A 26,466-nucleotide genomic window follows, 5' to 3' on the forward strand; every position below is an offset into this window, starting at 1 on the left:
TACACATACAACATCAACATTTATCCCTTTTCTATATACAGCCCACACTTGTGCTATTGATTGTACCTGTCGTCCCTCATACAAAACATGAAAGTGTAAAAAAAGCAAAAGGAATAAGAAACAATCTATACAGCTCATAATTACAATATCAAATAGTAGACTACTCTAACATCCTATCACATTGAAAATATTAGAAACAGTTAATTCTAAAACTACAATATACAGTGAACCTTTGTGCTTGTGACAGACTGAAATTAATACCCCTTGAAAGTGTTCTAACAAAAAAAAAAAAAAAAATAAGAAATAATCTACACAGCTCATCATCACCTACCACATGTTATTTAATAGTAAACTACTTTAACATCCTAACACAATAAACATTTTAGAAACTGATGACTCTAAATCTACAACATACAATGCACCTTTTTGCTTGTGACAGACTGAAATTAGTATCTCTTTATATATTTTACCTTTTTATTATGTATAACAACATTTCTAGGACATGTATGTACCATCCACATGATGTCAGATCCTGACCTGCCATCGAGGTTCATCCAAATCAAACAATAAAGCACAATAATGTCTTAGTTATGGATCGGTAGCATCCCCTTTACAGGAGTGTGCGCATTGGTCACACTACTCTACAACTCTCACTCACCAGACATCACATTTTCCTTCTCATTCAATCCATTAATACACTAACAGAATAGGTCTAGAAGTCAGCTAACCTTAACACCACCACACTCACGACAACATACCATACCTTTGCTCCCTTATACTCAACCACATAACATATGAAGCTGTTTCGGAGATAGCTTTCCAGTCTCCGAATTCGTCCTTTCACTCTGGCACCTCCCTCCATTGGCTTACCTCTGCATTCACTTTACCGATTACTCATCCTGCTAAATATCAACTTAGAATTGCGACATTTCATCTAAGAACAAAAAATACACAAATTATTCATCCTGCAAAATAACTGTACACATTCTTGGTACCGTTTTGATTAGTTATACTGGTACCAGTCTTCAACAACAACCACAAAAGTTATTTTTTTCATATTACAAATGTTATGGTAAGAATTAGATTTACACTTATATTACATCTTACGTCAGTCTTCCACAACGTTCACCATCTGGATCTCATACTCCCTTTATGTCCCTTCACGTTGTGCAGTTGTCCTCATCTCTTCATTCGTATTTCGGCTCTTCGTCCGTCCATTACTCCATCATTTCCTGGTCTTCCTTCGTCATTCGCATCAATCTCGATTGCAGCATACACAGGCCTCTCTGTAACGTACCTCTAAGACATCTCCACATTATTAGTTCTACTCACCTTTATTTACCACTGTTTCATCACGTCGAATCTCTCTTTATTAATCACACTGCTTCACGTCGCTTCTCTCCTTAAATATCACCTTTATCCACTACTATTTATCACGTCGCTTCTCTATCTACCATCTTTATCCACTCATTAATCATCACGTCATTTCCGCTTGATCCTTATTCATATGACAAAAAATACGTACATACACCACTCTGTCGACTCCTGTTCATGACTCATTCGACCAGTCTATTCCGTCATACTTCCTGCCATCCCGCCTGAAAATTGTTATGTTCGATTTGACCCTGCACAACGTTACACACCACAAATAAATACACTGACTATCTACCATAAATTGCCTACTTTCGATCTATCCTTAACTTTTCCGTAATTTGATGTTAGAAATGTGATGAAGCCCACGAGATTGTTTTCCCTTGATCGTCTCAATCAGTACAGCATTTTCATGGACAATCCGCCTCACTCTGAATGGTCCACTGTACACCGTAAAGAATTTGCTGGTTATGAATCTGTGCTTCTTTGATAATCGATGAGTTTTAATTAGAACCTTGTCTCCTACTGCCAATTCGATCTTACGGATCTTTCCTTTCTGCTTCTCCTGCCTATCCTTAGCTGATTTCTTAATACGCTCTATCGCAACCTTGACAATTTCTGTGTGCCTCTGCTTTCCTGATCGCGGAAAATCTACCAGCTCCCTGACTCGATCTGGTGGTGGTTCATTCTTTAGTACCGTAATTGGTGATAAACCAGTTGCTCCATGTGGTAGCTCATTGAGGATGTCCTGAAAATCTTTGAGAAAAATACTCCAACTTCTATGTTGTCTATGGCAATAGATCTTACACAACTTTCCCAGTTCTTTTACCACTCTTTCACTGGGGTTACTTGCAGCATGGTATCGGGATATGAACACCGGTTTTATCCTTCTTCTCTTCAGTGTGGTTAGCCATTGTCTGGATCTATATTGTGGTTCATTGTCAGCTATGAACTTTTCTACAGTTCCTACTTCTCGCAAAAAGTTTTTAACGATCGCTGCTGCTACTGTCCTTCCCGTCGCACGTTTCAATGGGGTAAAAGTCACATACTTTGACACCAATTCCACTGCTACTAAAACATATCTATATCCTTGCACTGACTTAGGTAGCGGGCCAAACAAATCTGTTGCTCCGAATTCCCTCAATGTACCTGGCACTATCGGAAAAAGCGGTGCTTTGCATGAGATAGTTAACAATTTTGCCTTCTGGCACAATTTGCAACTACCAAGCCGTTCCTGATCCTCCTCTCCATACTAATGAAATAAACTGATTCCCTTAACTTCTTACAGCATTTCCTTGCCCTGTAATGCCCGTAACTTAGGTGCGTGTACCAGATCAACTTGTTGACTATTTCATTTGGTATACACACACCCAGTCCTGTGTGTTCGGATTTCTACGGTAGAAAAGGACCCCGTTCTGAATTGTATAAAAGCGCTCTATATTGGCATCTAAGTTCGCTCTAACTCTGTCCTTCACCATTCTCCACGACGCGTCTTTATCCTGCTGTTTCGCGATATTTGTGAGTACCGCCCCTATGTATTTCTCGAACGGCACGCCTTGCATATACAATATATCATATCTGTTCTCGTTTACCTCCTCATCAAAGCATTGACCATGACCTACTGGGTTCCTTGACAACGCATCTGTCACTATATTCTGTGGCCCAGGAATATACATGACCGTAAACTGAAACTCCTGTAAATAGAGTGCCCACCTAGCGAGTCGTCTATGGTTAAGTTTGGCCGACATCAGAAACTGTAGTGACTTGTGGTCAGTATAGATTTTAGTATGCCTCCCATACAAATAGTATCTAAACTTACTAAAACCCCACACTATTGCCAAAGCTTCAAGCTCAGTTACCGTGTAATTTCTCTCAGCTTTGCTAAGAACTCGGCTCGCAAATGCAATAGGTTGTTGTATTACTTCTCCTCCTTGCTCTTGCTCTTGGAACAATGTTACCCCAAGTCCACTACGGGAACTGTCCGTGGCCATACAAAACTCTTTCCCTAGGTCTGGATGCCCGAGAAGAGGTGCCGATAGCAGTGCCTTCTTTAACGCCTCATACTCTTCCTGTGCGACAGGGTCCCAATTCCATACCATTTTCTTTCCCGTCAGCTGACATAGTCTGGGTGTCGCTGCACCCCCAATATTAATGAACCTCCTGTAAAAATTGATTAATCCTAAATAACCCCGTAGCTGACGTCTTGTTCTTGGCACCGGAAAATCTCTAATTGCTTCGAGTTTGTCTGGATTTGGTCTTATTCCCTCTGGTGTCACAATGTGACCTAGAAACTCGATTTCTTTTCGTCCAAATTTTGACTTTTCCAAATTCACGGTTACCCCATGTCTATCCAATGCACCGAGCAATATGCTTAACGTTCTATTGTGGTCTTCCCAGTTTCTTTCGGCTATCGGGACATCATCCACGTACTGTGTTACCTTATCTTTTATTTCATTAGGAATGACAGTATTTAGCGCTCTGATAAATGCCGCGGATGATACATTTAACCCAAATGGTAGTTTCCGGAATTGATACGATTTCCCGTAGCACAAGAAAGCAGTGTATTTTCTACACCCCCTATCTAACTCCACCTGCCAGAAACTCATTCTCAAATCAACTGAGCTGAGAACTCTGATCCCGTGAAACTTTTGTAGCAATTCGTCAAGTGTCAGCGGCCGATCTGTCTCTGGCTCTAGTATCTTATTAATCCTTCTTGCGTCCAAAACTAATCTAGTTGACCCATCCTTTTATTCGACACAAACTAAAGGGCTGTTGTACGGACTGGACGCTGGTTCGATAATCCCTTGTTGCAGCATGCTTTCGATCTCAGCTTCCACTCTTTCTTTGTACACAACAGGTATCGGGTACACTTGGCCCTAAACTGTTTATGAGGCTTGATCTTGAATCTATACACAAAATTTCTTATTGTACCCGCAGCATGTTTAAATACCTTTCTATTCTCGTATAAAATTTTCTGCAATTCCCCGTAGACCGTGGTCCCTCGTAAATGCCAGATTTTCTCCCTGATCTCCTCCTCCAAACATTTATGAATTTCCTTCTCGTCTTGTTCGAACCCCGTATTCTGTGCCTGTCTACCGGACTTTACCGCCAGACGTAATGCTAAGTGTGCGTTATCTTTAGCACATAAACAATCGTCGAATCTTAATGTAATTTCCTCCGAATCTCGTTTCAACTCCATCGAACCATTTCTCATGTTAACGTCTGCTTTGTATTGGTTCAAAAAATTAACGCCTAATATCCCTTCAACAGTTAGAGATGACACAATCATGAACACTGTACTAAACCTCTTCGCCTGGCACACAAAGTCTACCTGCACTTGTAACTTCATCTCAATTCCCTTTCCTGTAACTGCCCCTCTCACTGTTGTCCTTTGCAATGGCAACGTTGGCCATGGTTTTGTAAGACTACAACACTTAAACACATCTTCCCTTAAAACACTCATTACACTACCTGTGTCGATGACACAAGGTACGATTATATTATTTATTTCTACGCTAATTATTGGGTGGACTTCACTCCCCACATCTCCTACCTCCTCTAACAGATTCTCCCTTAGTTTTCCATAATCGATATACCTAATATTTACATCATTAGTAGTCCTGGTTTGTACCCGTCTATCATGTAGTCACCTTCTTGACCCTCCGTCATTGTGACAGTGATTGTCCTGTCGTGAACCCAATGACTGCCTATCCTCTCTTCGCCCATCATTTCCATTTTCCCTTCTTCTTCCATCTCTGTCCCATCTTCTATTTTCCCGGTTTGCCGGTCGATATCCCCATGGATTCTGCCCCCTATTTCCTCGCCATCTTCCATTTCCATCATTCCTCTGATTCCATGTTCTCCTGTCATTCTGATAGTTTCTACCGTTCCTATCCTCGACTCTGCCTGACCTACGAGTCGTGTCGCCGTTCACAATGTTGCTCTCATTACCCAGTTCCTGTAACAAGTGCTGAAATGACGCAGAATCGTCTAAGCCTCTGCCTGCTATCACTATATCTCTGCGCAATCTCACTGGCAACTTCGTTATACAGATCCTAATGAGCTCCCCAGTTTCGTATGGCACATCCAAATACCTATTTCGTCTCAGCATTTCCTGATAGCACGCCACTGGATCCCTTATACCACCTTCGTTACAATTTGGCATCATCAATATGCTTTGCTTAACCTGGTCCTGCTTACTTTTCGACCAGAATTCATTTAAAAACTTGTCACAAAAATTCTTGTAGCTACTACAGTCTTTAATAACTTCCTGCATTTTCGCTCTAGCCTCGTCCCTCAAATGGTTACACACAAACTTCATCTTGAGGAGCGTTCCCCACGATGAAGGTAATGAATCTTGAAATTGAGACAGCCACAGGCATGGATGTTGGTAATTATCAGGATCCGGAAAACAAGTGTACGTTTGTACCGACACGAAGTGCCTCCTACATTCTTCTTCCGCATTTGTGTTTTCCGACCTTGGACTATACCCAGTTGGGTTTGCCACCTGTTTTATCCGACACAACCGTTCTTCTAACTCTTTGAGTTCGTCTTCCTCTTTCTGCCCATTTTCGTTTTTTGAATTTATCTCACTCTCCCTCTGCAGTCTACCTGGTGGTATTTCACCTTCGCTTCTGCACGCTAATTGCAACTGTGCTAGTTCTTCCCTATGTTTCCTATTTGTTTCTAATTGTGCCTCTTTAAACTGTAATAGTGATTGTATCTCCTCCTGGTCGGCATAAACCTCTCGCTGCGTACTGTCAGAGCCTGTTTTGCCTCTTATACTGATCTTTTCTACATCTGCACTAATCGTATTCATTCTGACCACTACCTCCGCAACTTCATCCCTGTGTTTATTTAGCACCACTTCCTGTCGGGTGACTTGAGCTTCCATGCTGTCTAATGCCCCTTGTTTATCTGCAAGTAAGTCCTCCACTATCTCTTTGATTCGCTCATCCGGCAACACGTCCCTACGTTCTGTAATATCACTCTCTATTGCACTTATTCGTACCTCCAAATTATTGGCTTTTTCTTTCACAGCATCACATACTTGCTTCAATGCATCCAGATTCTTCTCCCCCTCATCTAACCGATTATTAACTGTGGACAGATGCTCATCGATAACTGTGTGTAGCTTCCTCATTGCCTCTTTATTTCCCCTATCCATTGCCTCCAATCTTTCCTTAGTCTCCCTATCTCTCTCCTTATTATCTTTATCCATCACTTCCAATCTTTCCTTATTATACCTGTCTCTCTCCTTATTATCTTTATCCATTGCTTCCAATCTTTCTTTATTTGCCTCCAATCTTTCCTTATTATCTCTATTCATCGCTTCCAATCTTTCCTTATTATTTCTATCCATCCTCTGTAAAAACTGCAGTAGCACATTGTCAGTTGCTACTTTCGGTGCGCTCACCTCATTCACCTGAGAGACCGTAGCTTCGCCAAGGGTAGCTTCACTTTCACTGCATACCTGACATAGTCCCAGCTCGCCCGCGTCGTCGGGAAAAGCCCCCTTTTGTGGACAAAGCCTGCCGCATAAAGGATCACCCAGCTGCGGTCCGCTGAACAATTCAGCCCCTTCCGAGTGTTTGCCGTTCTCGCTCATTAACCCATGGTCAACAGCTACTTCATGCCGCACTGCTACGTTCACGCCAGAATCACTATTCTCCATGGTGACTACACTTTTCGACTGCGACCTAGTTACTACGGACATTACGCAAAAAAAAATTATACAACTATCTTCCAACCTTAGATGACGTAGCAAGCGATTACATAAAAAAAATAAAAGATCCTCACCAATCCAGAAAGAAATTGGAAACAAAAAAAATTTTACTTCTTAGCGCTATCACAATACATTCCATAAAAATCTTAACAGCAAACCCTAACAGCAGAATCCTGGCAGGGTCGAAATTATGAGAGGCACCCACATGCCTTGCTCATACTGTGACATCAAGCAGTCAGACCTGCAAGATGAGTGGTCTGCCAAGCGAGTGGATTCATTCTTATTTATCGAGTAATATGAACTCTCATACTCTCAATTAAGTTACAAATTATCCTCCTGTATGAATAATACGCAACGGAAACGCACTGCTGACTATCAGTAATTTACAGAACCCTGACTGTTCACTACGCACTGGCAATACCACATTTTCTTTTTGTCTTTTATTTAACGGCTTTTATCAACACGTGGCCACCGCACTGAATATGAATGGTGCACACATTGTAAATTCGGGACATCATGACAACATACAATTCGAAGGAAAAGTCCACCAATCTTTTTCTTTTCACTATCTTATTTATTCCCATAAATTCTATAACCTAAACACACAAATTCTATAACCTACAACAATAACACATGAGAAATTCCGCCCAGTGGGTATGGCTTTACATTGGTGATTCTCTACTTTATGGTCTCGTAATTATTTAACACTACTGTGCACTTTCTGTATAGGATGGTGGATCTTTTATTATACCTCACACTTCGACTCTCACAATCATCATCACGAAACTTTCCTCCAGACCGAGCGGTACCGAAGAAACAAGCATAACCCACTAATCTTTTGAAACTACCTTGCTACTCTCCCATGCATACCACACATACCCAAATTACATGACATACACCACACTACAACATGGAATACAATACAATAAATAGTCACAACACTATCACTTTCAGCTTTCCCACTTCAATTAGTATTTATCCCAGTTTCACACGACACTGCCCCACTTTGTAATTCTACTTTCCTACTATGAACTCTGGAGATATATGCACGTCTTCCTGTGCAATGCAAGCCAAGTGGCGTTGCTGGATAGACGGCTGACTCACCTTGCTTCTCTCTCAGAGTTTGAATCTAGCATCACACGGAATCATATCACGCAAAGTAATATTAAGAACATATTCATCATACACGCGAGTCCTCAACTGCTACCATGGACGAGTACTTCTCTTTATCCTTTGTCTCATACACAGATTGAGACTCACACAGTACTCACCACGTGGAAGTACTCGTCTCTAATTTCAAGTCCTGCACACGCCATTTCTTAAATATTTCAACTTAAAGTACACACACTATTTCTTAAATATTTCAACTTATTGTACACACGCTAGTAATTCAGCATAACTTAAGCACATGGAAGTATTTCAACTTATTGCTACACGTGGTTTCATTGTGACCATTGGTCACTTCCAAAGATTACTACAATCCCATTAATATTACCTGCCTGACATTTAATTCTCCCCACAAAAGTTCCTGAAATAGAGAAATTATTATTTCAAACTGCTCTTAAATATTCCACATGCATACCATGTCTCCACTCTTTTGTCATTACGTAGCACAACTAAAACAGGTCTTAACAGCACAAGATCCAGCGGCAGAGAGCCGAAACATGGCCGTTCTCCAGGTCCTCTCGCACCTTTGCTGAAGTGGGGGAGTACCTTGCTACCGTATTGGTCAGCCACATTTCAGGCGCTCAAAGCTCAGGTAAATTTCATCTCTCTGGTCCCACCAAAGGTGGCCAAAGGATCGTCTCAAAGATGATCATATATTCACATTCACTATCAGCGGTTAGCAGACGACCATACATTCATTCATTTCACAGGTCTCACCAAACTGGATGTAGGGATTTATTTTGTGGGAGAGCACATGTGATCAATTAAATAAATAAATTGTCATTCTTTCCCATACTGGTATCCGGCTTCGCTGTATTAATTGAAATTGAGTTATTATTAGAAAAAATATGTTGTTCAGACAAGAATAATGAAGTATGTTGTACCTACTGTATTTTCAATGTCAGGCGGTACTGTACCCTTTCAAGGTCAGTCCACATTTGTTCCTTTTAATGTGTGTCAGGGCGCTGATGACCTTGATGTTGAGCGCCCATAAGCCCCAACACACCACAACTGCACGTACTCCATTACTTCTTCTCACATGACATGCATAGATGTGAAGGGGTTATGAAGTGCTTGGTATTGTTACAACTGCACGAGCTCAGGGGTTGTAATATGTCAGAACGACCGAAATGTATGGTTTGGGGAGAGGGGTGACTCACACCAAAGTGTGCAGAGAAACAATGGAAGTTTGTCATTAACTTTATTGCACTCAAGTACACAGGTCACCTTTCGCTGATCCTAGTGAAGGCGGCACACAGCGTGCGTGCGTGCACCAATACCAATGCTAATTCCGGGATCTTCTGCATCCAGCCACCCAGCCTTGTAGACGTAGTGCTGCCACTGCCGCTACGGCGAAGTGGTTTCTGTGTGTACTGGCTATGCTGGTAGCCCATGACACAGCTGACTGGTCCCTCAAGCGCAACTTGTCGACCCCACGTAGAGCACCAAAGGGAAACAGCCTTTGTCTGTCATTGTAGTGAGCTCTGGCCGTCCTCCCAGGGCAGATAAGTCGGTGACCACATATAGTTCTGCAACCAGGCAGCGATGTTACATCCCGACCTCTCCCCTGAGATGGCAGCTAAGTCCGCTGAACGTTGTCACCCGGAGAGCAGAGGCCAGCAGCCCTCTCGCTCCTCGCGCCAGTGTAGCTCCAAGGTAAAGCCTGCCCCACCACAGCTATGGCATGATCGTGGCAGTAGTTACAGAGGGCCGGTTGGTCACTGATGTCCATCACCAGAGGTCGTCGTCATTATCTTTGGTTCTAGATGCAGACAAAATGGCGACACAACTGCCTGATTTGAGCTTCCGGGCTCACTGTTTTAAACGTCATATTCCTACGCATCTGACATAGTTCCTTTGGAGAGGACAAATGGTGTGCTCTTTATAATTACAACGTCAGCTTTCTTCAGTCCGCTTCGGCTCTGAATGGCTCTGAGCACCATGGGACTTAACATCTGGGGTCATCAGTCCCCTAGAACTTAGAACTACTTAAACCTAACTAACTTAAGGAGATCACACACATCCATGCCCGAGGCAGGATTGGAACCGGCGACCGTAGCAGTCGCGCGGTTCCGGACTGAAGCGCCTAGAACCGCTCGGTCACGGAAGCCGGCACCGCTTCGGGCTCTACACGCAGAACACTAGGTACTGTTGTATCTGGGTTCTTCACAGCACATCAGTGTCCTTTGCTGCCCTGATTACTTTATCATACTTGTATACAGTGCCCGCCAGGCCATGCTTCCTCGCTGTTGCTTAAACCTGCCTTGCTGAATCGCTTGCTAAATATCAAGATCGCCTGTGCCTGCCATTCAATGCGACTATCAGCCCCTCAGCTATTACCTTCGAGCCATACTGGGCGAAATTTAGAAGAATTCCCCAAATCCTCGCCTGTACTTATTAGTGGTGTAGCGTACCTCCTGCCTTCCGGGAAGATTCCTCCCGAATCTTAAACATCATACTCCCACTCAAGTACCTTTAATAATTTACAGGTTGAGGACAAACCCCAGAATTCAATATACGGGACTTCCACTCACATTTTATTATTACCATGTACCTCTTACCATACTCTTAAATACTAATTAAGAGCTTAAAATTAATTGCTTCTGCGACTAATGGTCGTCAACTATTCTATTGGTAATTGGTGTGTTGCTATGTCCACAACCTGTGCCCTCTTGCATCTTACCCAGAAATACAATACGCAGAAGCCTGCTAGAAACACGCCACAACAGGTGAGCTCCTGTTATTCCCGGAAATCGTATACATGCCGCCATATTTGCTCCGTCGAAATTTCCCATTACTGGCACTCTATTAATCTGTCCAAGGACTGCAAAAGCTCTGGATTGAGGTGTCATTTAAATAAGTTTAATTTTGAATGTGTAATACTCTCAGAGGTCCTTCTGCAAAATACAATGTATTCAGCGACAATGTCATAACAATTGAGCCTGTAAATGTAGACAGAAGACGAAAATCCGTCCCGACTACCTCACAAGTCGTGCCATTAACGATAATTCCGCTTTCATGAAGCTCGAGTTTTTTCAACCCTACCGGTCTGTCTTCTTCATAGCAATTCAATCATACAGTTTCTGGCGTAAATACGGTGAATGACCATTGACTACCCACCCTCTGGAAGTGTGTTCAGGCTGGCAGAAGCTCCTTCCCACAACTCGTCCCGTTTACTTCGCCCACGAACAAACTCGCTTCACATGTCCGCATGCAAGACTGTACTTTACCATGTGGACAAATCACAAATTACTCTATCACTCCCTCCCTCTTCCCGAGAACTCACAATCCACTAAACACAATATTAGTAATAACGACATGAAAAACTAAAAACACCGGGAAAAAATAATATCTCTGTGGCAATAAAAAATACTCCCTGATACACTAAATAAAAAAATAGGTGTACGTTACAAGCAACATGCTGTCATTGAATTTCTCACTGCAGAGAAAGAAACTGTGGGGAATATTCACAAATACTTGTCCAATGTCTATGGAGCATCTGCCGTCGACAGAAGTACAGTTAGTCGCTGGGCACGGAGGGTGATGTCACCAGAAGGCGCTTCGGCGGAGCTCCAAGATTTGCAGCGGTCGGGGAGACCATCCAAGGCTGTTACACCTGACATGTTGCAGCGAGCTGATATTGTCATTCGCGACGACAGACTCATTACGATTCGGCAGTTGACGCTGCATCTGTCAATCAGAAAAGGAAGTGTGAATGCAGTTATCCGCATTCTTGGATTCTCAAATGTGTGCAAGAAGGGGCTCACCGCTTTAACAAAACTCAAGATGCGCTTCCAACGACTTCAGCGCCACAGCAACCCAGAAGATGTTTTGTTGCAACGCGATAACACTCGGCCCCACTCAAGTCTGAGGACTGCTGAACACATCACAAAACAAGACTGGACATTGTTACCCCATTCACCCCACAGCCCTGACCTAGCCCCATCGGCCTTCCACTTATTTGGGCTATTAAAGGATACCATTCGTGGAAGACATTTTGAGGTCGACGTGGAGATAATTCACACGGTGAAGCACAGGCTCCACCACCAGGACAAAGATTGGTACCGACAGGGCATACACGCCCTTGTTTCGCGGTGGAGGAAGGCCATAGAACGGGATGGAGATTAAGTGGAAAAAAAGGGTGTGTAGATAAAACACCATTCTTTCGTGTGTATAATTCTCATTATGTTCAATATAGAATTGTTGAAGAAAAAATGCAATGCATTACTTTCTGGGCAACCTTCCTAGCATTTTCGTTGTTTACACTACTTCCTTACATGCCCCTCCCCACCACGTCTACAACACTAGACTTCAGAAGCGTACATGCGCAGGTCCATTCTCTGCTTTTTGGGCATATCCACCTCCTCTATAAGTGTTGCAATCCTAAGAGCAGACTCCAGGTCCTCTGGGTTCTTCATCCGTACCCTTCGTGAAATTTCAGTGGGAATACCAAACAAAAAACATCCATCGCTCTACCTCCTGTAACTGCATTCTGGGTCTGTACTTGTGTCTTTGCATTTAGCTTACAGATTCTATCCGAGAACGCTTCCACATACTCTTTGCGCAGCATCGATGACGTACTTAATTTCTCCCGAAAGACTCGCACACTGTTCTGGTTTTAGTATCACTGGCACAGTCCAGTGGCCCACTCCTGAAACATGCGTGTTTTACTGAATGTCTCGTGGTAGACAACATAAGCATTGACGTCCCCCGCCAAACGCATATTGGCAACACACTAGGTTACCTCACCTGGCCACCCATGTGCTTCCGCAACGTCGCTAACATCCTTAATAGAAACTGTCACGTCCTCCGTTGCCTTGCCCGAGAAGGGATTAATCAACGTTACCACTGTCGGGTCATATGGAACAGAAGGCACACTCAGCCCAGACTTATTCGACCGTTTCTCTGCTTCATGCCCTCAAACTACTTTTTTAACGATACCATTTGCCGAGATAAAGCACCAACTGCATCTGAGGTAGTGGCATGTGTTTCAACCATTTTGTGTGTGGAGTCACCGCCAGACACCACACTTGCTAGGTGGTAGCCTTTAAATCGACCGCGGTCCGTTAGTATACGTCGGACCCGCGTGTCGCCACTATCAGTGATTGCAGACCGAGCGCCGCCACACGGCAGGTCTAGTCTAGAGAGACTCCCTAGCACTCGTCCCAGTTGAACAGCCGACTTTGCTAGCGATGGTTCACTGTCTACATACGCTCTCATTTGCAGAGACGACAGTTTAGCTAGCCTTCAGCTACGTCATTTGCTACGACTTAGCAAGGCGCGATATTCAGTTACTATGAATGTATGCTGAACAGATAATATTGTGAATCATGTACCGTCAAGAGCGACGTTCATCATTAATGGATTAAAGTTAAGTATTAAACTAATTACGTCCGCTTTCTGAATTCTCATTCCTTGTCATGTTCCAGACCTCACGTTAGTATAGTTCTTCCCTCTTCACGCCAGCCTGCGTGAGCTAAAACGCGTGCATTTCGGCCTCCATTCGTAAAACGGTGTTGGCTCTTCTGCTAACACAAAATTGTGTTCTCTACTTCCACCTTAATTCAACTCATTTTTTAAAAAAAAGACGAAACACAAACTCCCATTTAAACCAACACAAAAGATGTAAACACAAATTAGTTCCTCCATCGGATCGTCGCCCATCTACAGTCAGTACAACTACTAGACTGATGACTTTTATGCCTACATATGGAACAAACAGCTGCTGCAGTTCTGGTAAATGGCGACATATGCCGTGACAAACTGTAAAATGAACACCTCATTGGCACTAAATTATCTTGTCCACCATTACCGATAAACAAATCCACTGGTAGCCGGCCGGAATGGCTGTGCGGTTCTAGGCGCTACAGTCTGGAGCCGAGAGACCGCTACGGTCGCAGGTTCGAATCCTGCCTCGGGCGTGGATGTGTGTGATGTCCTTAGGTTAGTTAGGTTTAATTAGTTCTAAGTTCTAGGCGACTGATGACCTCAGACGTTATGTCACATAGTGCTCAGAGCCATTTGAACCATTTGAAGCAAAGTCCACAGGTTCTATGGCTTCACAAAAGTAACTCGGAAGATCCTGTACCCTAGCTCACACAACTAAATCTGACAAAGACCACAAACATCCAAAATAATATAAATAAACCTTAAACTCACCACACCACATTGTGCTGAACTGGTACCACTCAACCTATTTCAATTGCCACTGCCTCACTCACCGCTCACCAAATCTAACTCTCCCACCAAACTGTAGAGTTGGATGTGGGCGAACACTTTCCGACACAACCACTTCCTGACGCCCAATTGTTACAACCCCCCAAGCTCAGGGGTTGTAATATGTCAGAACAACCAAGAGGTATGGTTCGGCAGAGAGTGGTGACTCACACTGAAGTGTGCAGAGAAACACTGGCGAGTGTATCGTTAACTTTAACGCATCGAAGGTACACAGGCGACCTTTCGCTGATCCTGGTGAAGGTGCCAATGGCAGCGCTGGAACCTGCTGCATTGGGGTCCGGTCGGCCACCCTTGCAGACTTAGGGCTTCCACTCACACCACAGCTGAGTAGCCAGTTGTGCCAGCAGCCCGGGGTACAACTGACTGCTCCCTCAAGCGCAACTAGTAGATCCCAAGTAGGGTGCCCGAGGGAAACAGCCGTCCGCCGTCGTTGTAGTGAGCCTTATCAGTTCTGGCTGTCCACCCAGTGCAGCTTCAGCTTTTTCAGTAACCACATACAACTGGTAGGCCCCGTGTCTGTACCACGGCCTTGCCCTTGCGGATGGCAGCTTGCAGTCTGCCAGACGATGACAACCAAGAGAGTGGAGGCCAGCAGCCATCTCACTCCTCACACTAGTGCAGCTCCAAAGTGCAGCCCACCCCACCAGACCTATGGCGTGTCCATTCGGCGGAGATTGGTGGTAAATCAGAGGACCAGTTGGCTGCCAATATCCATCAGCAGAAGTTGTTGTGGTTGTCCTACAACTTAAAAAATGGTTCAAATGGCTCTGAGCACTATGGGACTCAACTGCTGAGGTCATCAGTCCCCTAGAACTTAGAACTAGTTAAACCTAACTAACCTAAGGACATCACAAACATTCATGCCCGAGGCAGGATTCGAACCTGCGACCGTAGCGGCCTTGGGGTTCCAGACTGCAGCGCCTTTAACCGCACGGCCACTTCGGCCGGCCCTACAACTTAAACAACCGCCGTTCTCCCCAGTTGTAGACGCGACAGAATAGCGACATGACTACCTGATTTGAGCCTCCAGGATTGCTTTTTTATAAATCGTTTCCCTACGCTTCTGACGTAGGTCCTCTGTAGGGGACAACTGGAGTGCTCTTTAATACACTACTGGCCATTAAAATTACTACACCGAGAAGAAATGCAGATGATAAACGGGTATTCATTGGACAAATATATTATACTACAACTGACATGTGATTACATTTTCACGCAATTTGGGTGCACAGATCCTGAGAAATCATTACCCAGAACAACCACCTCTGGCCGTAATAACGGCCATGATACGCCTGGGCATTGAGTCAAACAGAGCTTGCATGGCGTGTACAGGTACAGCTGCCCATGCAGCTTCAACAGGATACCACAGTTCATCAAGAGTAGTGACTGGCGTATTGTGACGAGCCAGTTGCTCGGCCACCATTGACCAGACGTTTTCAGTTGGTGAGAGATCTGGAGAATGTGCTGGCCAGGGAAGCAGTCGAACATTTTCTGTATCCAGAAAGGCCCGTACAGGACCTGCAACATGCGGTCGTGCATTATCCTGCTGAAATGTAGGGTTTCACAGGGATCGAATGAATGCTAGAGCCGCGGGTCATAACACATCTGAAATGTAACGTCCACTGTTCAAAGCGCCTTCAGTGCGAACAAAAGGTGACCGAGACGTGTAACCAATGGCACCCCATACCATCACGCCGGGTGATACGCCAGTATGGCGATGACGAATATACGCTTCCAATGTGCGTTCACCGCGATGTCGCCAAACACGGATGCGATCATCATGATGCTGTAAACAGAACCTGGATTCATCCGAAAAAATGACGTTTTGCTATTCGTGCACCCAGGTTCGTCGTTGAGTACACCATCGTAGGCGTTCCTGTCTGTGATGCAGCGTCAAGGATAACCGCAGCCATGGTCTCCGAGCTGATAGTGCATGCTGCTGCAAACGTCGTCGAACTGTGCGTGCAGGTGGTTGTTGTCTTGCAAACGTCCCCGTCTGTTGACTCAGGCATCGAGACGTGGCTGCACGATCCGCTACAGCCATGCGGATAAGATATCTGTCATCTCGACTGCTAGTGATACGAGGCCGTTGGGATCCAGCACGGCGTTCCGTATTACCCTCCTGAACCCACCGATTCCATATTGTGCTAACAGTCATTGGATCTCAACCAACGCGAGCAGCAATGTCGCGGTACGATAAACCGCAATCGCGATAGGCTACAATCCGACCTCTATCAAAGTCGGAAACGTGACAGTACGCATTTCTCCTACTTACACGAGGCATCACAACTACGTTTCACAAGGCAACGCCGGTCAACTACTGTTTGTGTATGAGAAATCGGTTGGAATCTTTCCTCAAGTCAGCACGTTGTAGGTGTCGCCACGAGCGCCAACCTTGTGTGAATGCTCTGAAAAGCTAATGATTTGCATATCACAGCATCTTCTTCCTGTCGGTTAAATTTCGCGTCTGTAGCACGTCATCTTCGTGGTGTAGCAATTTTAATGGCCAATTGTGTAGTTATGTCAGTTTTCCTCAGCCTGCTTTGGCCCTTACACGCAGGTCACTAAGAGCTGTTGTAAACGCAATGTATGGGTTCTTCACAGCATTTCAGTGCCTGTGCTGCCCTGATTACTTAACACAGCGCCTGACAGGCCATGCCTTCTGGGTTGCGAGTGGTGTTGTAAACCTGCCTCACATAATTGTATGTTAAATATCAACATCGCCCGTGCCTGCATCCGATGTGATAATCGGCCTCTTAAATACTAATTGCGCGAAATTTACAATAATTCCCCAAATCCATGTCTGTACATATTCCGGACGTAGCTGTACTCAATACAACTATCCTCGTTTGTGGTGCACAGGTATGGTCGACCAGAACCTTGAAGAGCGATATGTTGGCCCTCAGGTTCCCATGCAGTCAACACTAGGCTTCTGTCGCACCTGAATCCCCCCATGTCTTGACGTCGCACAATTCGACCAGCAAGCCAAAAGGAGGTCCAATATGAGGACCTTTCATACTGTCAGAGATGATAACGCTGTCTCACATGAGTACATGGCATCTTCGAGTCCTTTAAAAGTGATGACTCAGTATCTGACTATGTTCACGCCTGTTTTATATCCTCCCAAGCCTACTCACAACACTAAACGTGAGCCACACTAGTGCATTTTGGTGGCCATTCTACTTACCACAGAGAACCGCGACTATAATCATTTACATACCGGCCGATAGTGTGTATTTGTATGAAGTTACATTGACATCCAATGGTGTCTTCTGGATGCTTCACTATTTTTTTCAGTTAGTGTATTTATGAAATCTAACTAGCAGATATAATAAATTAACGAATATGTAAGTACATATAATAAAATAAAATAACTGAAAATATATGGAATGAGTGAATAAAATTCCACAGTATAATAATAAAAGCTAAACCAAATATTTTAAAGGTAAATTCCAAAGAATATTTGAATAATTGATGTGGCCACATATGAGAATGGTGGCCTCGCGATATGTTTGTTGATTGAATGTAATGAAACATTTAAACAATAATTAGCTGAACAGTGGAAAACGTAGTCATGTAGAGTGTGAGCAGAAAATTAAACACCGTTTTATATGTTTTATCTAATGCAACCTGTTGCTTGCTTTAATCATAATTATATGTCTGAGTGACGCTAAATGTTATTTTCTTTACATAAATCATGAGTTACTCCCATATTTTATATATGAAATCAGTGAATTTACTCGTGGCGCTTATGTTGCCTATGTTTGCAGTCACTTTCAGAGCTCAAATTAATAATCAAATTAAGTAAGTTACATAGACTGAACATTGAATTGCTGAGGTAACTGTGTATCACCACATTAAATAAAAACAGTGAATATTGAGAAGAGTGGTGTATTTAAGTTTACAAAAATACTGACAAGTTTTATTAATTCTTTTATAACTACAATGAGCTGATAAATCTTACAAAAAAAAAGTGACAAACCCAAATCAGAAATGGAATGGTGCTTGGCTGGCAAAGCATTTATTGATGTGGAAGGTATACAAATTCTCCCCTGCATTCATCCCTTTTACAATTCAGTGTCACTTTGTCTACATAAATGCACTGTAAGGTCCAGTTCTATTCAGATGGAGTCAACTAAGACCAAGCACATCACAAACTATGGTTCACCAGAGAACAGAGAGCTGTGAATGTCATTTAACAACCATATGGCAGTGCAGCAATACTTTACGCTTTCACCTTGATTCAGGGGGCAGGAGAAAACGACGAGCTATGGGCAAGCCAGTGTGCTCCCTGCCGCCGTTGGATAAGCAGCTGCCAGCAGAAAGTCGTATACTCCTAGCTCACTCACTTGTTACATAGTTTAATTCTTAATTTCTTTGCGTATTTTTGGTACTTGTATTGTTTAATTCATAAATTTCGGGCGTATTATAGTATTTGAGAGTTGTAGCATCGCGCTTTAGTACCTGAATAGTGTAAATTCGCGTAGTCGTCTGTCTTCTGTTTTTGTTTTGAACGGCCAGTGTCGGTTGGTCACAGCCAGTGTGCTCCCTGCCGCCGTTGGATAAGCAACTGCCAGCAGAAAGTCGTATACTCCTCACTCACTCATTTGTTACATAATTTAATCCTTAATTTCTTTGCGTGTTTTTGGTACTTGCATTGTTTAATTCATAAATTTCGGGCGTATTATAGTATTTGAGAGTTGTAGCATCGCGCTTTAGTACCTGAATAGTGTAAAATCGCGTAGTCTCCTTCCGCCGCCAAGCAGTGTGTCAGCAGTGCGCAAGTAGCAGCATTACTGCATTTACTAGGCAGTCTTGTATTTTAATAACCGTTTAAATTTTGTGTCGATTTGTTTGTGTTCTCTGTAGATTAATTCAGACGTTCTTTGCACAACAGTTTTTAGCATGGATAGGGACTGCAAGTGCTGTATTCGGATGCAAGCTGAGTTGGCATCCCTTCGCTTCCAGCTTCAGGCAGTGTTGGCTTCAGTCACACAGCTTGAGGCTGTTGCCAATGGGCATCACTGTGGTGGTCCGGATGGGGGTTTGTCGGGGACGGCCAGCTCGTCCCACGCATCCCCCGATCGGACTACGACTGTGGCTGCCCGGGATAATGCCCACATTGAGGCTGATCCCTCACTTGTGGTAGAGTGGGAGGTCGTCTCAAGGTGTGGCGGGGGGCCAAAGACATTCCGGAGGGCTGAACGGAAGGCCTCTCCAGTTTGTCTGACGAACCGGTTTCAGACTCTGTCTCCGGCTGATACTGATGTTCGGCCGGAGATGGCTGCTTGTCCCTTTCCAGAGGTTGATCCTCAGTCTGCAAGATCCGGGCAGTCGCAGAGGGTGGGCTTACTGGTAGTCGGGAGCTCCAACGTCAGGCGCGTAATGGGGCGCCTTAGGGATATGGCAGCAAGAGAGGGGAAGAAAACCAATGTGCACTCCGTGTGCATACCGGGGGAGCCATTCCAGATGTGGAAAGGGTCCTTCCGGATGCCATGATGGGACAGGGTGCACCCATCTGCAGGTGGTCGCTCATCTCGGCACCAATGATGTGTGTCGCTATGGATTGGAGGAAATCCTCTCTGGCTTCCGGCGGCTATCTGATTTGGTGAAGACTGCCAGTCTCGCTAGCGGGATGAAAGCAGAGCTCACCATCTGCAGCATCGTCGACAGGACTGACTGCTGACCTTTGGTACAGAGCCGAGTGGAGGGTCTGAATCAGAGGCTGAAACGGTTCTGCGACCGTGTGGGCTGCAGATTCCTCGACTTGCGCCGTAGGGTGGTGGGGTTTCGGGTTCCGCTGGATTGGGCCGGCCGCGGTGGCCGTGCAATTCTAGGCGCTCCAGTCCGGAGCCGCGCTGTTGCTACGGTCGCAGGTTCGAATCTTGCCTCGGGTATGGGTGTATGTGATGTCCTTAGGTTAGTTAGGTTTAAGTAGTTCTGAGTTCTAGGGGACTGATGACCACAGCAGTTGAGTCCCATAGTGCTCAGAGCCATTTGAACCATTTTTTGAACCGCTGGATTGGTCAGGAGTCCACTACACGCAGGAAGCGGCTACACGGGTAGCAGGGGTTGTGTGGCGTGGACTGGGCGGTTTTTTAGGTTAGATGGCCTCGGGCAAGTACAGAAAGGGCAACAGCCTCAAAGGGTGCGGGGCCAAGTCAGGACATGCGGGGACCAAGCAGCAATCGGTATTGTAAGTGTAAACTGTCGAAGCTGCATTGGTAAAGCACCGGAACTTCAAGCGCTGATAGAAAGCACCGAAGCTGAAATCGTTATAGGTACAGAAAGCTGGCTGAAGCCAGAGATAAATTCAGCCGAAATTTTTACAAAGGCACAGACGGTGTTTAGAAACGATAGATTGCATGCAACAGGTGGTGGCGCGTTTGTCGCTGTTAGTAGTAGATTATCCTGTAGTGAAGTAGAAGTGGATAGTTCCTGTGAAATATTATGGTTGGAGGTTACACTCAACAACCGAGCTAGGTTAATAATTGACTCCTTTTACCGACCTCCCGACTCAGCAGCATTAGCGGCAGAACAACTGAGAGAAAATTTGGAATACATTGCACACAAATTTTCTCAGCATATTATGGTCTTAGGTGGAGATTTCAATTTACCAAATATAGACTGGGACACTCAGATGTTTAGGACGGGTGGTAGGGACAGAGCATCGAGTGACATTATACTGAGTGCACTATCCGAAAATTACCTCGAGCAATTAAACAGTGAACCGACTCGTGGAGATAACATCTTGGACCTACTGATAACAAACAGACCCGAACTTTTCGACTCTGTAAGTGCAGAACAGGGAATCAGTGATCATAAGGTCGTTGCAGCATCCCTGAATATGGAAGTTAATGGGAATATTAAAAAAATGGAGGAAGGTTTATCTGTTTAGCAAGAGCAATAGAAGGCAGATTTCAGACTACCTAACAGATCAAAACGAAAATTTCTGTTCCGACACTGACAATGTTGAGTGTTTATGGAAAAAGTTTAAGGCAATTGTAAAATGCGTTTTAGACAGGCACGTGCCGAGTAAAACTGTGAGGGACGGGAAAAACCCACCGTGGTTCAACAACAAAGTTAGGAAACTACTGCGAAAGCAAAAAGAGCTTCACTACAAGTTTAAACGCAGCCAAAACCTCTCAGACAAACAGAACCTAAACGATGTCAAACTTAGCGTAAGGAGGGCTATGCGTGAAGCGTTCAGTGAATTCGAAAGTAAAATTCTATGTACCGACTTGACAGAAAATCCTAGGAAGTTCTGGTCTTACGTTAAATCAGTAAGTGGCTCGAAACAGCATATCCAGACACTCCGGGATGATGATGGCATTGAAACAGAGGATGACACGCGTAAAGCTGAAATACTAAACACCTTTTTCCAAAGCTGTTTCACAGAGGAAGACCGCACTGCAGTTCCTTCTCTAAATCCTCGCACAAACGAAAAAATGGCTGACATCGAAATAAGTGTCCAAGGAATAGAAAAGCAACTGGAATCACTCAACAGAGGAAAAACCACTGGACCTGACGGTATACCAATTAGTTTCTACACAGAGTACGCGAAAGAACTTGCCCCCCTTCTAACAGCCGTGTACCGCAAGTCTCTAGAGGAACGGAAGATTCCAAATGATTGGAAAAGAGCACAGGTAGTCCCAGGCTTCAAGAAGGGTCGTCGAGCAGATGCGCAAAACTATAGACCTATATCTCTGACGTCGATCTGTTGTAGAATTTTAGAACATGTTTTTTGCTCGAGTATCATGTCGTTTTTGGAAACCCAGACTCTACTCTGTAGGAATCAACATGGATTCCGGAAACAGCGATCGTGTGAGACCCAACTCGCCTTATTTGTTCATGAGACCCAGAAAATATTAGATACAGGCTCCCAGGTAGATGCCATTTTCCTTGACTTCCGGAAGGCGTTCGATACAGTTCCGCACTGTCGCCTGATAAACAAAGTAAGAGCCTACGGAATATTAGACCAGCTGTGTGGCTGGATTGAAGAGCTATTAGCAAACAGAACACAGCATGTTGTTATCAATGGAGAGACGTCTACAGACTTTAAAGTAACCTCTGGCGTGCCACAGGGGAGTGTTATGGGACCATTACTTTTCACAATATATATAAATGACCTAGTAGATAGTGTCGGAAGTTCCATGCGGCTTTTCGCAGATGATGCTGTAGTATACAGAGAAGTTGCACCATTAGAAAATTGTAGCCAAATGCAGGAAGATCTGCAGCAGATAGGCACTTGGTGCAGGGAGTGGCAACTGACCCATAACATAGACAAATGTAATGTATTGCGAATACATAGAAAGAAGGATCCTTTATTGTATGATTATATGATAGCGGAACAAACACTGGTAGCAGTTACTTCTGTAAAATATCTGGGAGTATGCGTGCGGAACGATTTGAAGTGGAATGATCATATAAAATTAATTGTTGGTAAGGCGGGTACTAGGTTGAGATTCATTGGACGAGTCCTTCGAAAATGTAGTCCATCAACAAAGGAGGTGGCTTACAAAACACTCGTTCGACCGATACTTGAGTATTGTTCATCAGTGTGGGATCCGTACCAGATCGGGTTGACGGAGGAGATAGAGAAGATCCAAAGAAGAGCGGCGCGTTTCGACTCAGGGTTATTTGGTAACCGTGATAGCGTTACGGAGATGTTTAGCAAACTCAAGTGGCAGACTCTGCAAGAGAGGCGCTCTGCATCGCGGTGTAGCTTGCTCGCCAGGTTTCGAGAGGGTGCGTTTCTGGACGAGGTATCGAATATATTGCTTCCCCCTACTTATACCTCCCGAGGAGATCTCGAATGTAAAATTAGAGAGATTCGAGCGCGCACGGAGGCTTTCAGACAGTCGTTCTTCCCGCGAACCATACGCGACTGGAACAGAAAAGGGAGGTAATGACAGTGGCACGTAAAGTGCCCTCCGCCACACACCGTTGGGTGGCTTGCGGAGTATAAATGTAGATGTAGATGAAGAAGCAGAGCACTGCAGCGCCTGGAATGCTATAACGAGTCTACACAGACTGGCGTTCTGATTATTAGGAACTTCCCTACCAGAGCCCTGAAATCCCGGCAGATTTCAATGTGATGTGGCCCATTCGCTGTTCTGGTCAAGCCAATTTGACTCACAGGCAGTACGGTGAGTGCTGGAATTGTCAGACGTCAGACAGCCGACTCAGGACGAATAAACCATCCTCACGACACACCATATGTCCGAGATGATACGCAGTTCCACTGTCAGTACAGTTGGAAACTGCCAGTGGCTCTTAGCCAACCGCAAGTTACAGACCACAAGTCTCGCCCACTAGGGGAAGACCTGAAGTATTCAATCAGGGGTGGACCAGAAGATGTAGAAGGCAGAAGAATCACAACAACTTTCCACCGAGCCTCACTACAGGAACCGAATTAGCAAAAACGAAAACACCTCCACATTGCACAAACCAAATGAACTGTCCCCTACTCATTGAATCTCCCCTCTGGACTGTTCTGTTGGCCTGATTATCCTGAGAGGACCCATCAGCGACTCGAAATCTCTCTTGTCTGAAAAAACAAGATTTTAAACTAGGGAGGTGTCTGCCTAGATGAGACCACAGTCCCTCACTTACCGAGATATCTGATCTTTCCAGGCCAATCATTTCCAGTTTCTGAAAGAACACTGTTAAGTTTCCCAAACACTCATGGACATGAAATTTTTGTTTTTGCCGTTCGGTAAAAGAACCTGGCGACCTCCCGACTTCTGGGGAGCTACGTCTTGCCTCCTCTAAACATGTGCTCCAGCTGCTCTGTCCATATCAGTCCAGCTTCTAACATGAGAATGCTCAGAGTTTTATGATCTTCCCACCACTGCACAAAATGAAATGATAATTAAATAAAGACCCTACGCTGCCGACAGGTGTTGACAAACATCAATGGGGACAGTTTAAAATGTGTGCCCCAACCAAGACTCGAACCCAGAATCTCCTGCTTATATGGCAGATGCTCTATCCATTTGAGCCATCAAGGGTACAGAGGATAGTGCGACTTCAGGGACTCGTCCCTTGCACACTCATTCCCAGCTTAATGCCCACATACTGCATTTGTAGTGCCCCTATCCATTACACTCACTACTCATGGCAGACAATTTTATTGAGTCCCGTAAGAGTTCGGGCAATACATGTGCATCCACATAGAAGAAGAAGGTCAATGGCCGCTTAGCCTTAACTATATGAAGATGGTATCACATCAGCCCACACTCCGCTGCAGAGTGAAAATCTCATTTTGGAAGCATCCCCCAGGTTGTGGCTAAGCCATGTCTCCGCCATATCCTTTCTTCCAGGAGTGCTAGTTCTGCAAGGTTCGCAGGTGCTTCTGTGAAGTTTGGAAAGTAGGAGACGAGGTACTGGCGGAAGTAAAGCTGTGAGGAGGGGGCGTCAGTCGTGCTTGGGTAGCTCAGTTGGTAGAGCACTTGCCCCCGAAAGGCAAAGGTCCCGAGTTCGAGTCTCGGTCCGGCACACAGTTTTAATCAGCCAGGAAGTTTCATATCAACGCACACTCCGCTGCTGAGTGAAAATCTCATTATGGTATCTGTTCTTTCGGACATGTCTTTATACATTTGCACAAAAGCTCAGACTGCAGCAGTCTCTCTTAGATGGGTTGCTGCACTCACTTTCCTCCAATGGACTGTCACCTGGCCCAGGTAAAATGTTTGGTGAACTGGTGCCCTCCTGCTCTGACCCTCAGTAGAAAGAGGGGAGTGCCAAGGCACGAAGTCCCTCTGCAGGTTCAATCCATAAAGCCTTGCTTCCCAGAACCACTCACACAGCCAGGTCGCTGGACTCAGCATTCATGACCCGCAATCCATCTCTCTTCCTGCTCGTACAGTCCACAGGTGTGCTGCAGGTCCATAGTGCCCTACCTGCGCAATATTTCGGCGATCAGACATGTCGCCATCGTCAGGTGCGCTGACGACCTGGCTCCTGAGGGCGGGCGGCCGTCTTAAATCCCCTCCACTCGCGAGGCGTGCTCTCCGCGGTCCGCGCCCGCGCGTCAACGGGCGGTGAGACGCTGGCGTCGGCATCTGTGAAGGCGTCGGTGTAATTGCCTCGTCCGACCTAATCGCCCGTTCGTTTCCTTTGCTGAGGGTCTTTTTGATTAGACTCAGTGCCCTGATGAGGTTGTAGCCGCAATCTCAGTTGATGAGTCTGTCCCTGGAACGAATTTCGATAGCCTCCCTAACGACGCTGTCCCAGTGTTTAGATGTCTGTGCCAAGACCCTGGTATGTTGGTAGTCCATTTCGTGATTTTCGGACAAACAGTCCTATGCGACCACGGTTTGTTGGGGTACCCAAGTCGAGTGTGCCTCTGATGCTCTCGGCAATGATCTTCGATGGAGCGCACTGTCTGTCCAATATAAGTCTTCCCATATTGACACGTAATATGTCGGCCTTCCGCAAACCGAGATCGTCTTTGACACTTCCCAATAATGCTCGCGTTTTCTTTGGTGGGCAAAAGACAGTTCCTACTCGGTGTTTCCTCAATATTCGTCCTATTTTCCCCGATAGAGCGCCAATATACGGCATATAGGCCGTGGCTATAACCGCGATCATCCGACCTCATTAGATATGCTAAAAGGCAACATCCAACAGCTATTTCTTACCTCATCTACTGATATGCGGTGCAGTGTTGTTTGCTTGACTACAGGTATTGTTGATGAAGGACAACCAACATGTTTAGCATTTGTTATAGAGAACACTGTCTTTGCTAAATACAAATAGTTACGGTAACATTTGCGTTTGAATTGCTTGAAGCGCCATGTGATGGTTATTTTGTCCAGTTTTTGGTGGAATAAAATTGCATATTTTTTCAAGCATCTGTGTCATCTTTTACCTCCCTATCTACATTATTCTGTGAAGTACTCACCTGTACAGTAATTTTCTGTTGCAATTCCAAACTCAGACACGGAGTATTCACTGTGGAG

At 44.9% G+C, this 26,466-nt stretch overlaps 1 protein-coding gene and 1 non-coding gene across 2 annotated transcripts in view; both read left to right on the forward strand.

The window, feature by feature from the left end:
* The window catches only part of LOC124798145 (cytochrome P450 6k1-like), a 104,044-nt gene that overhangs the window by 56,541 nt on the left and 21,037 nt on the right, over positions 1-26,466 (forward strand). The gene's annotated exons all lie outside the window — the stretch shown is intronic.
* Trnas-cga lies at positions 24,927-25,001 on the forward strand. Its single transcript has one exon. It is a non-coding gene; the product is annotated as a tRNA-Ser (tRNA).

Source organism: Schistocerca piceifrons, chromosome 5, assembly GCF_021461385.2.
Source record: "Schistocerca piceifrons isolate TAMUIC-IGC-003096 chromosome 5, iqSchPice1.1, whole genome shotgun sequence".
NCBI classification, from domain to species: Eukaryota; Metazoa; Arthropoda; class Insecta; order Orthoptera; family Acrididae; genus Schistocerca; species Schistocerca piceifrons.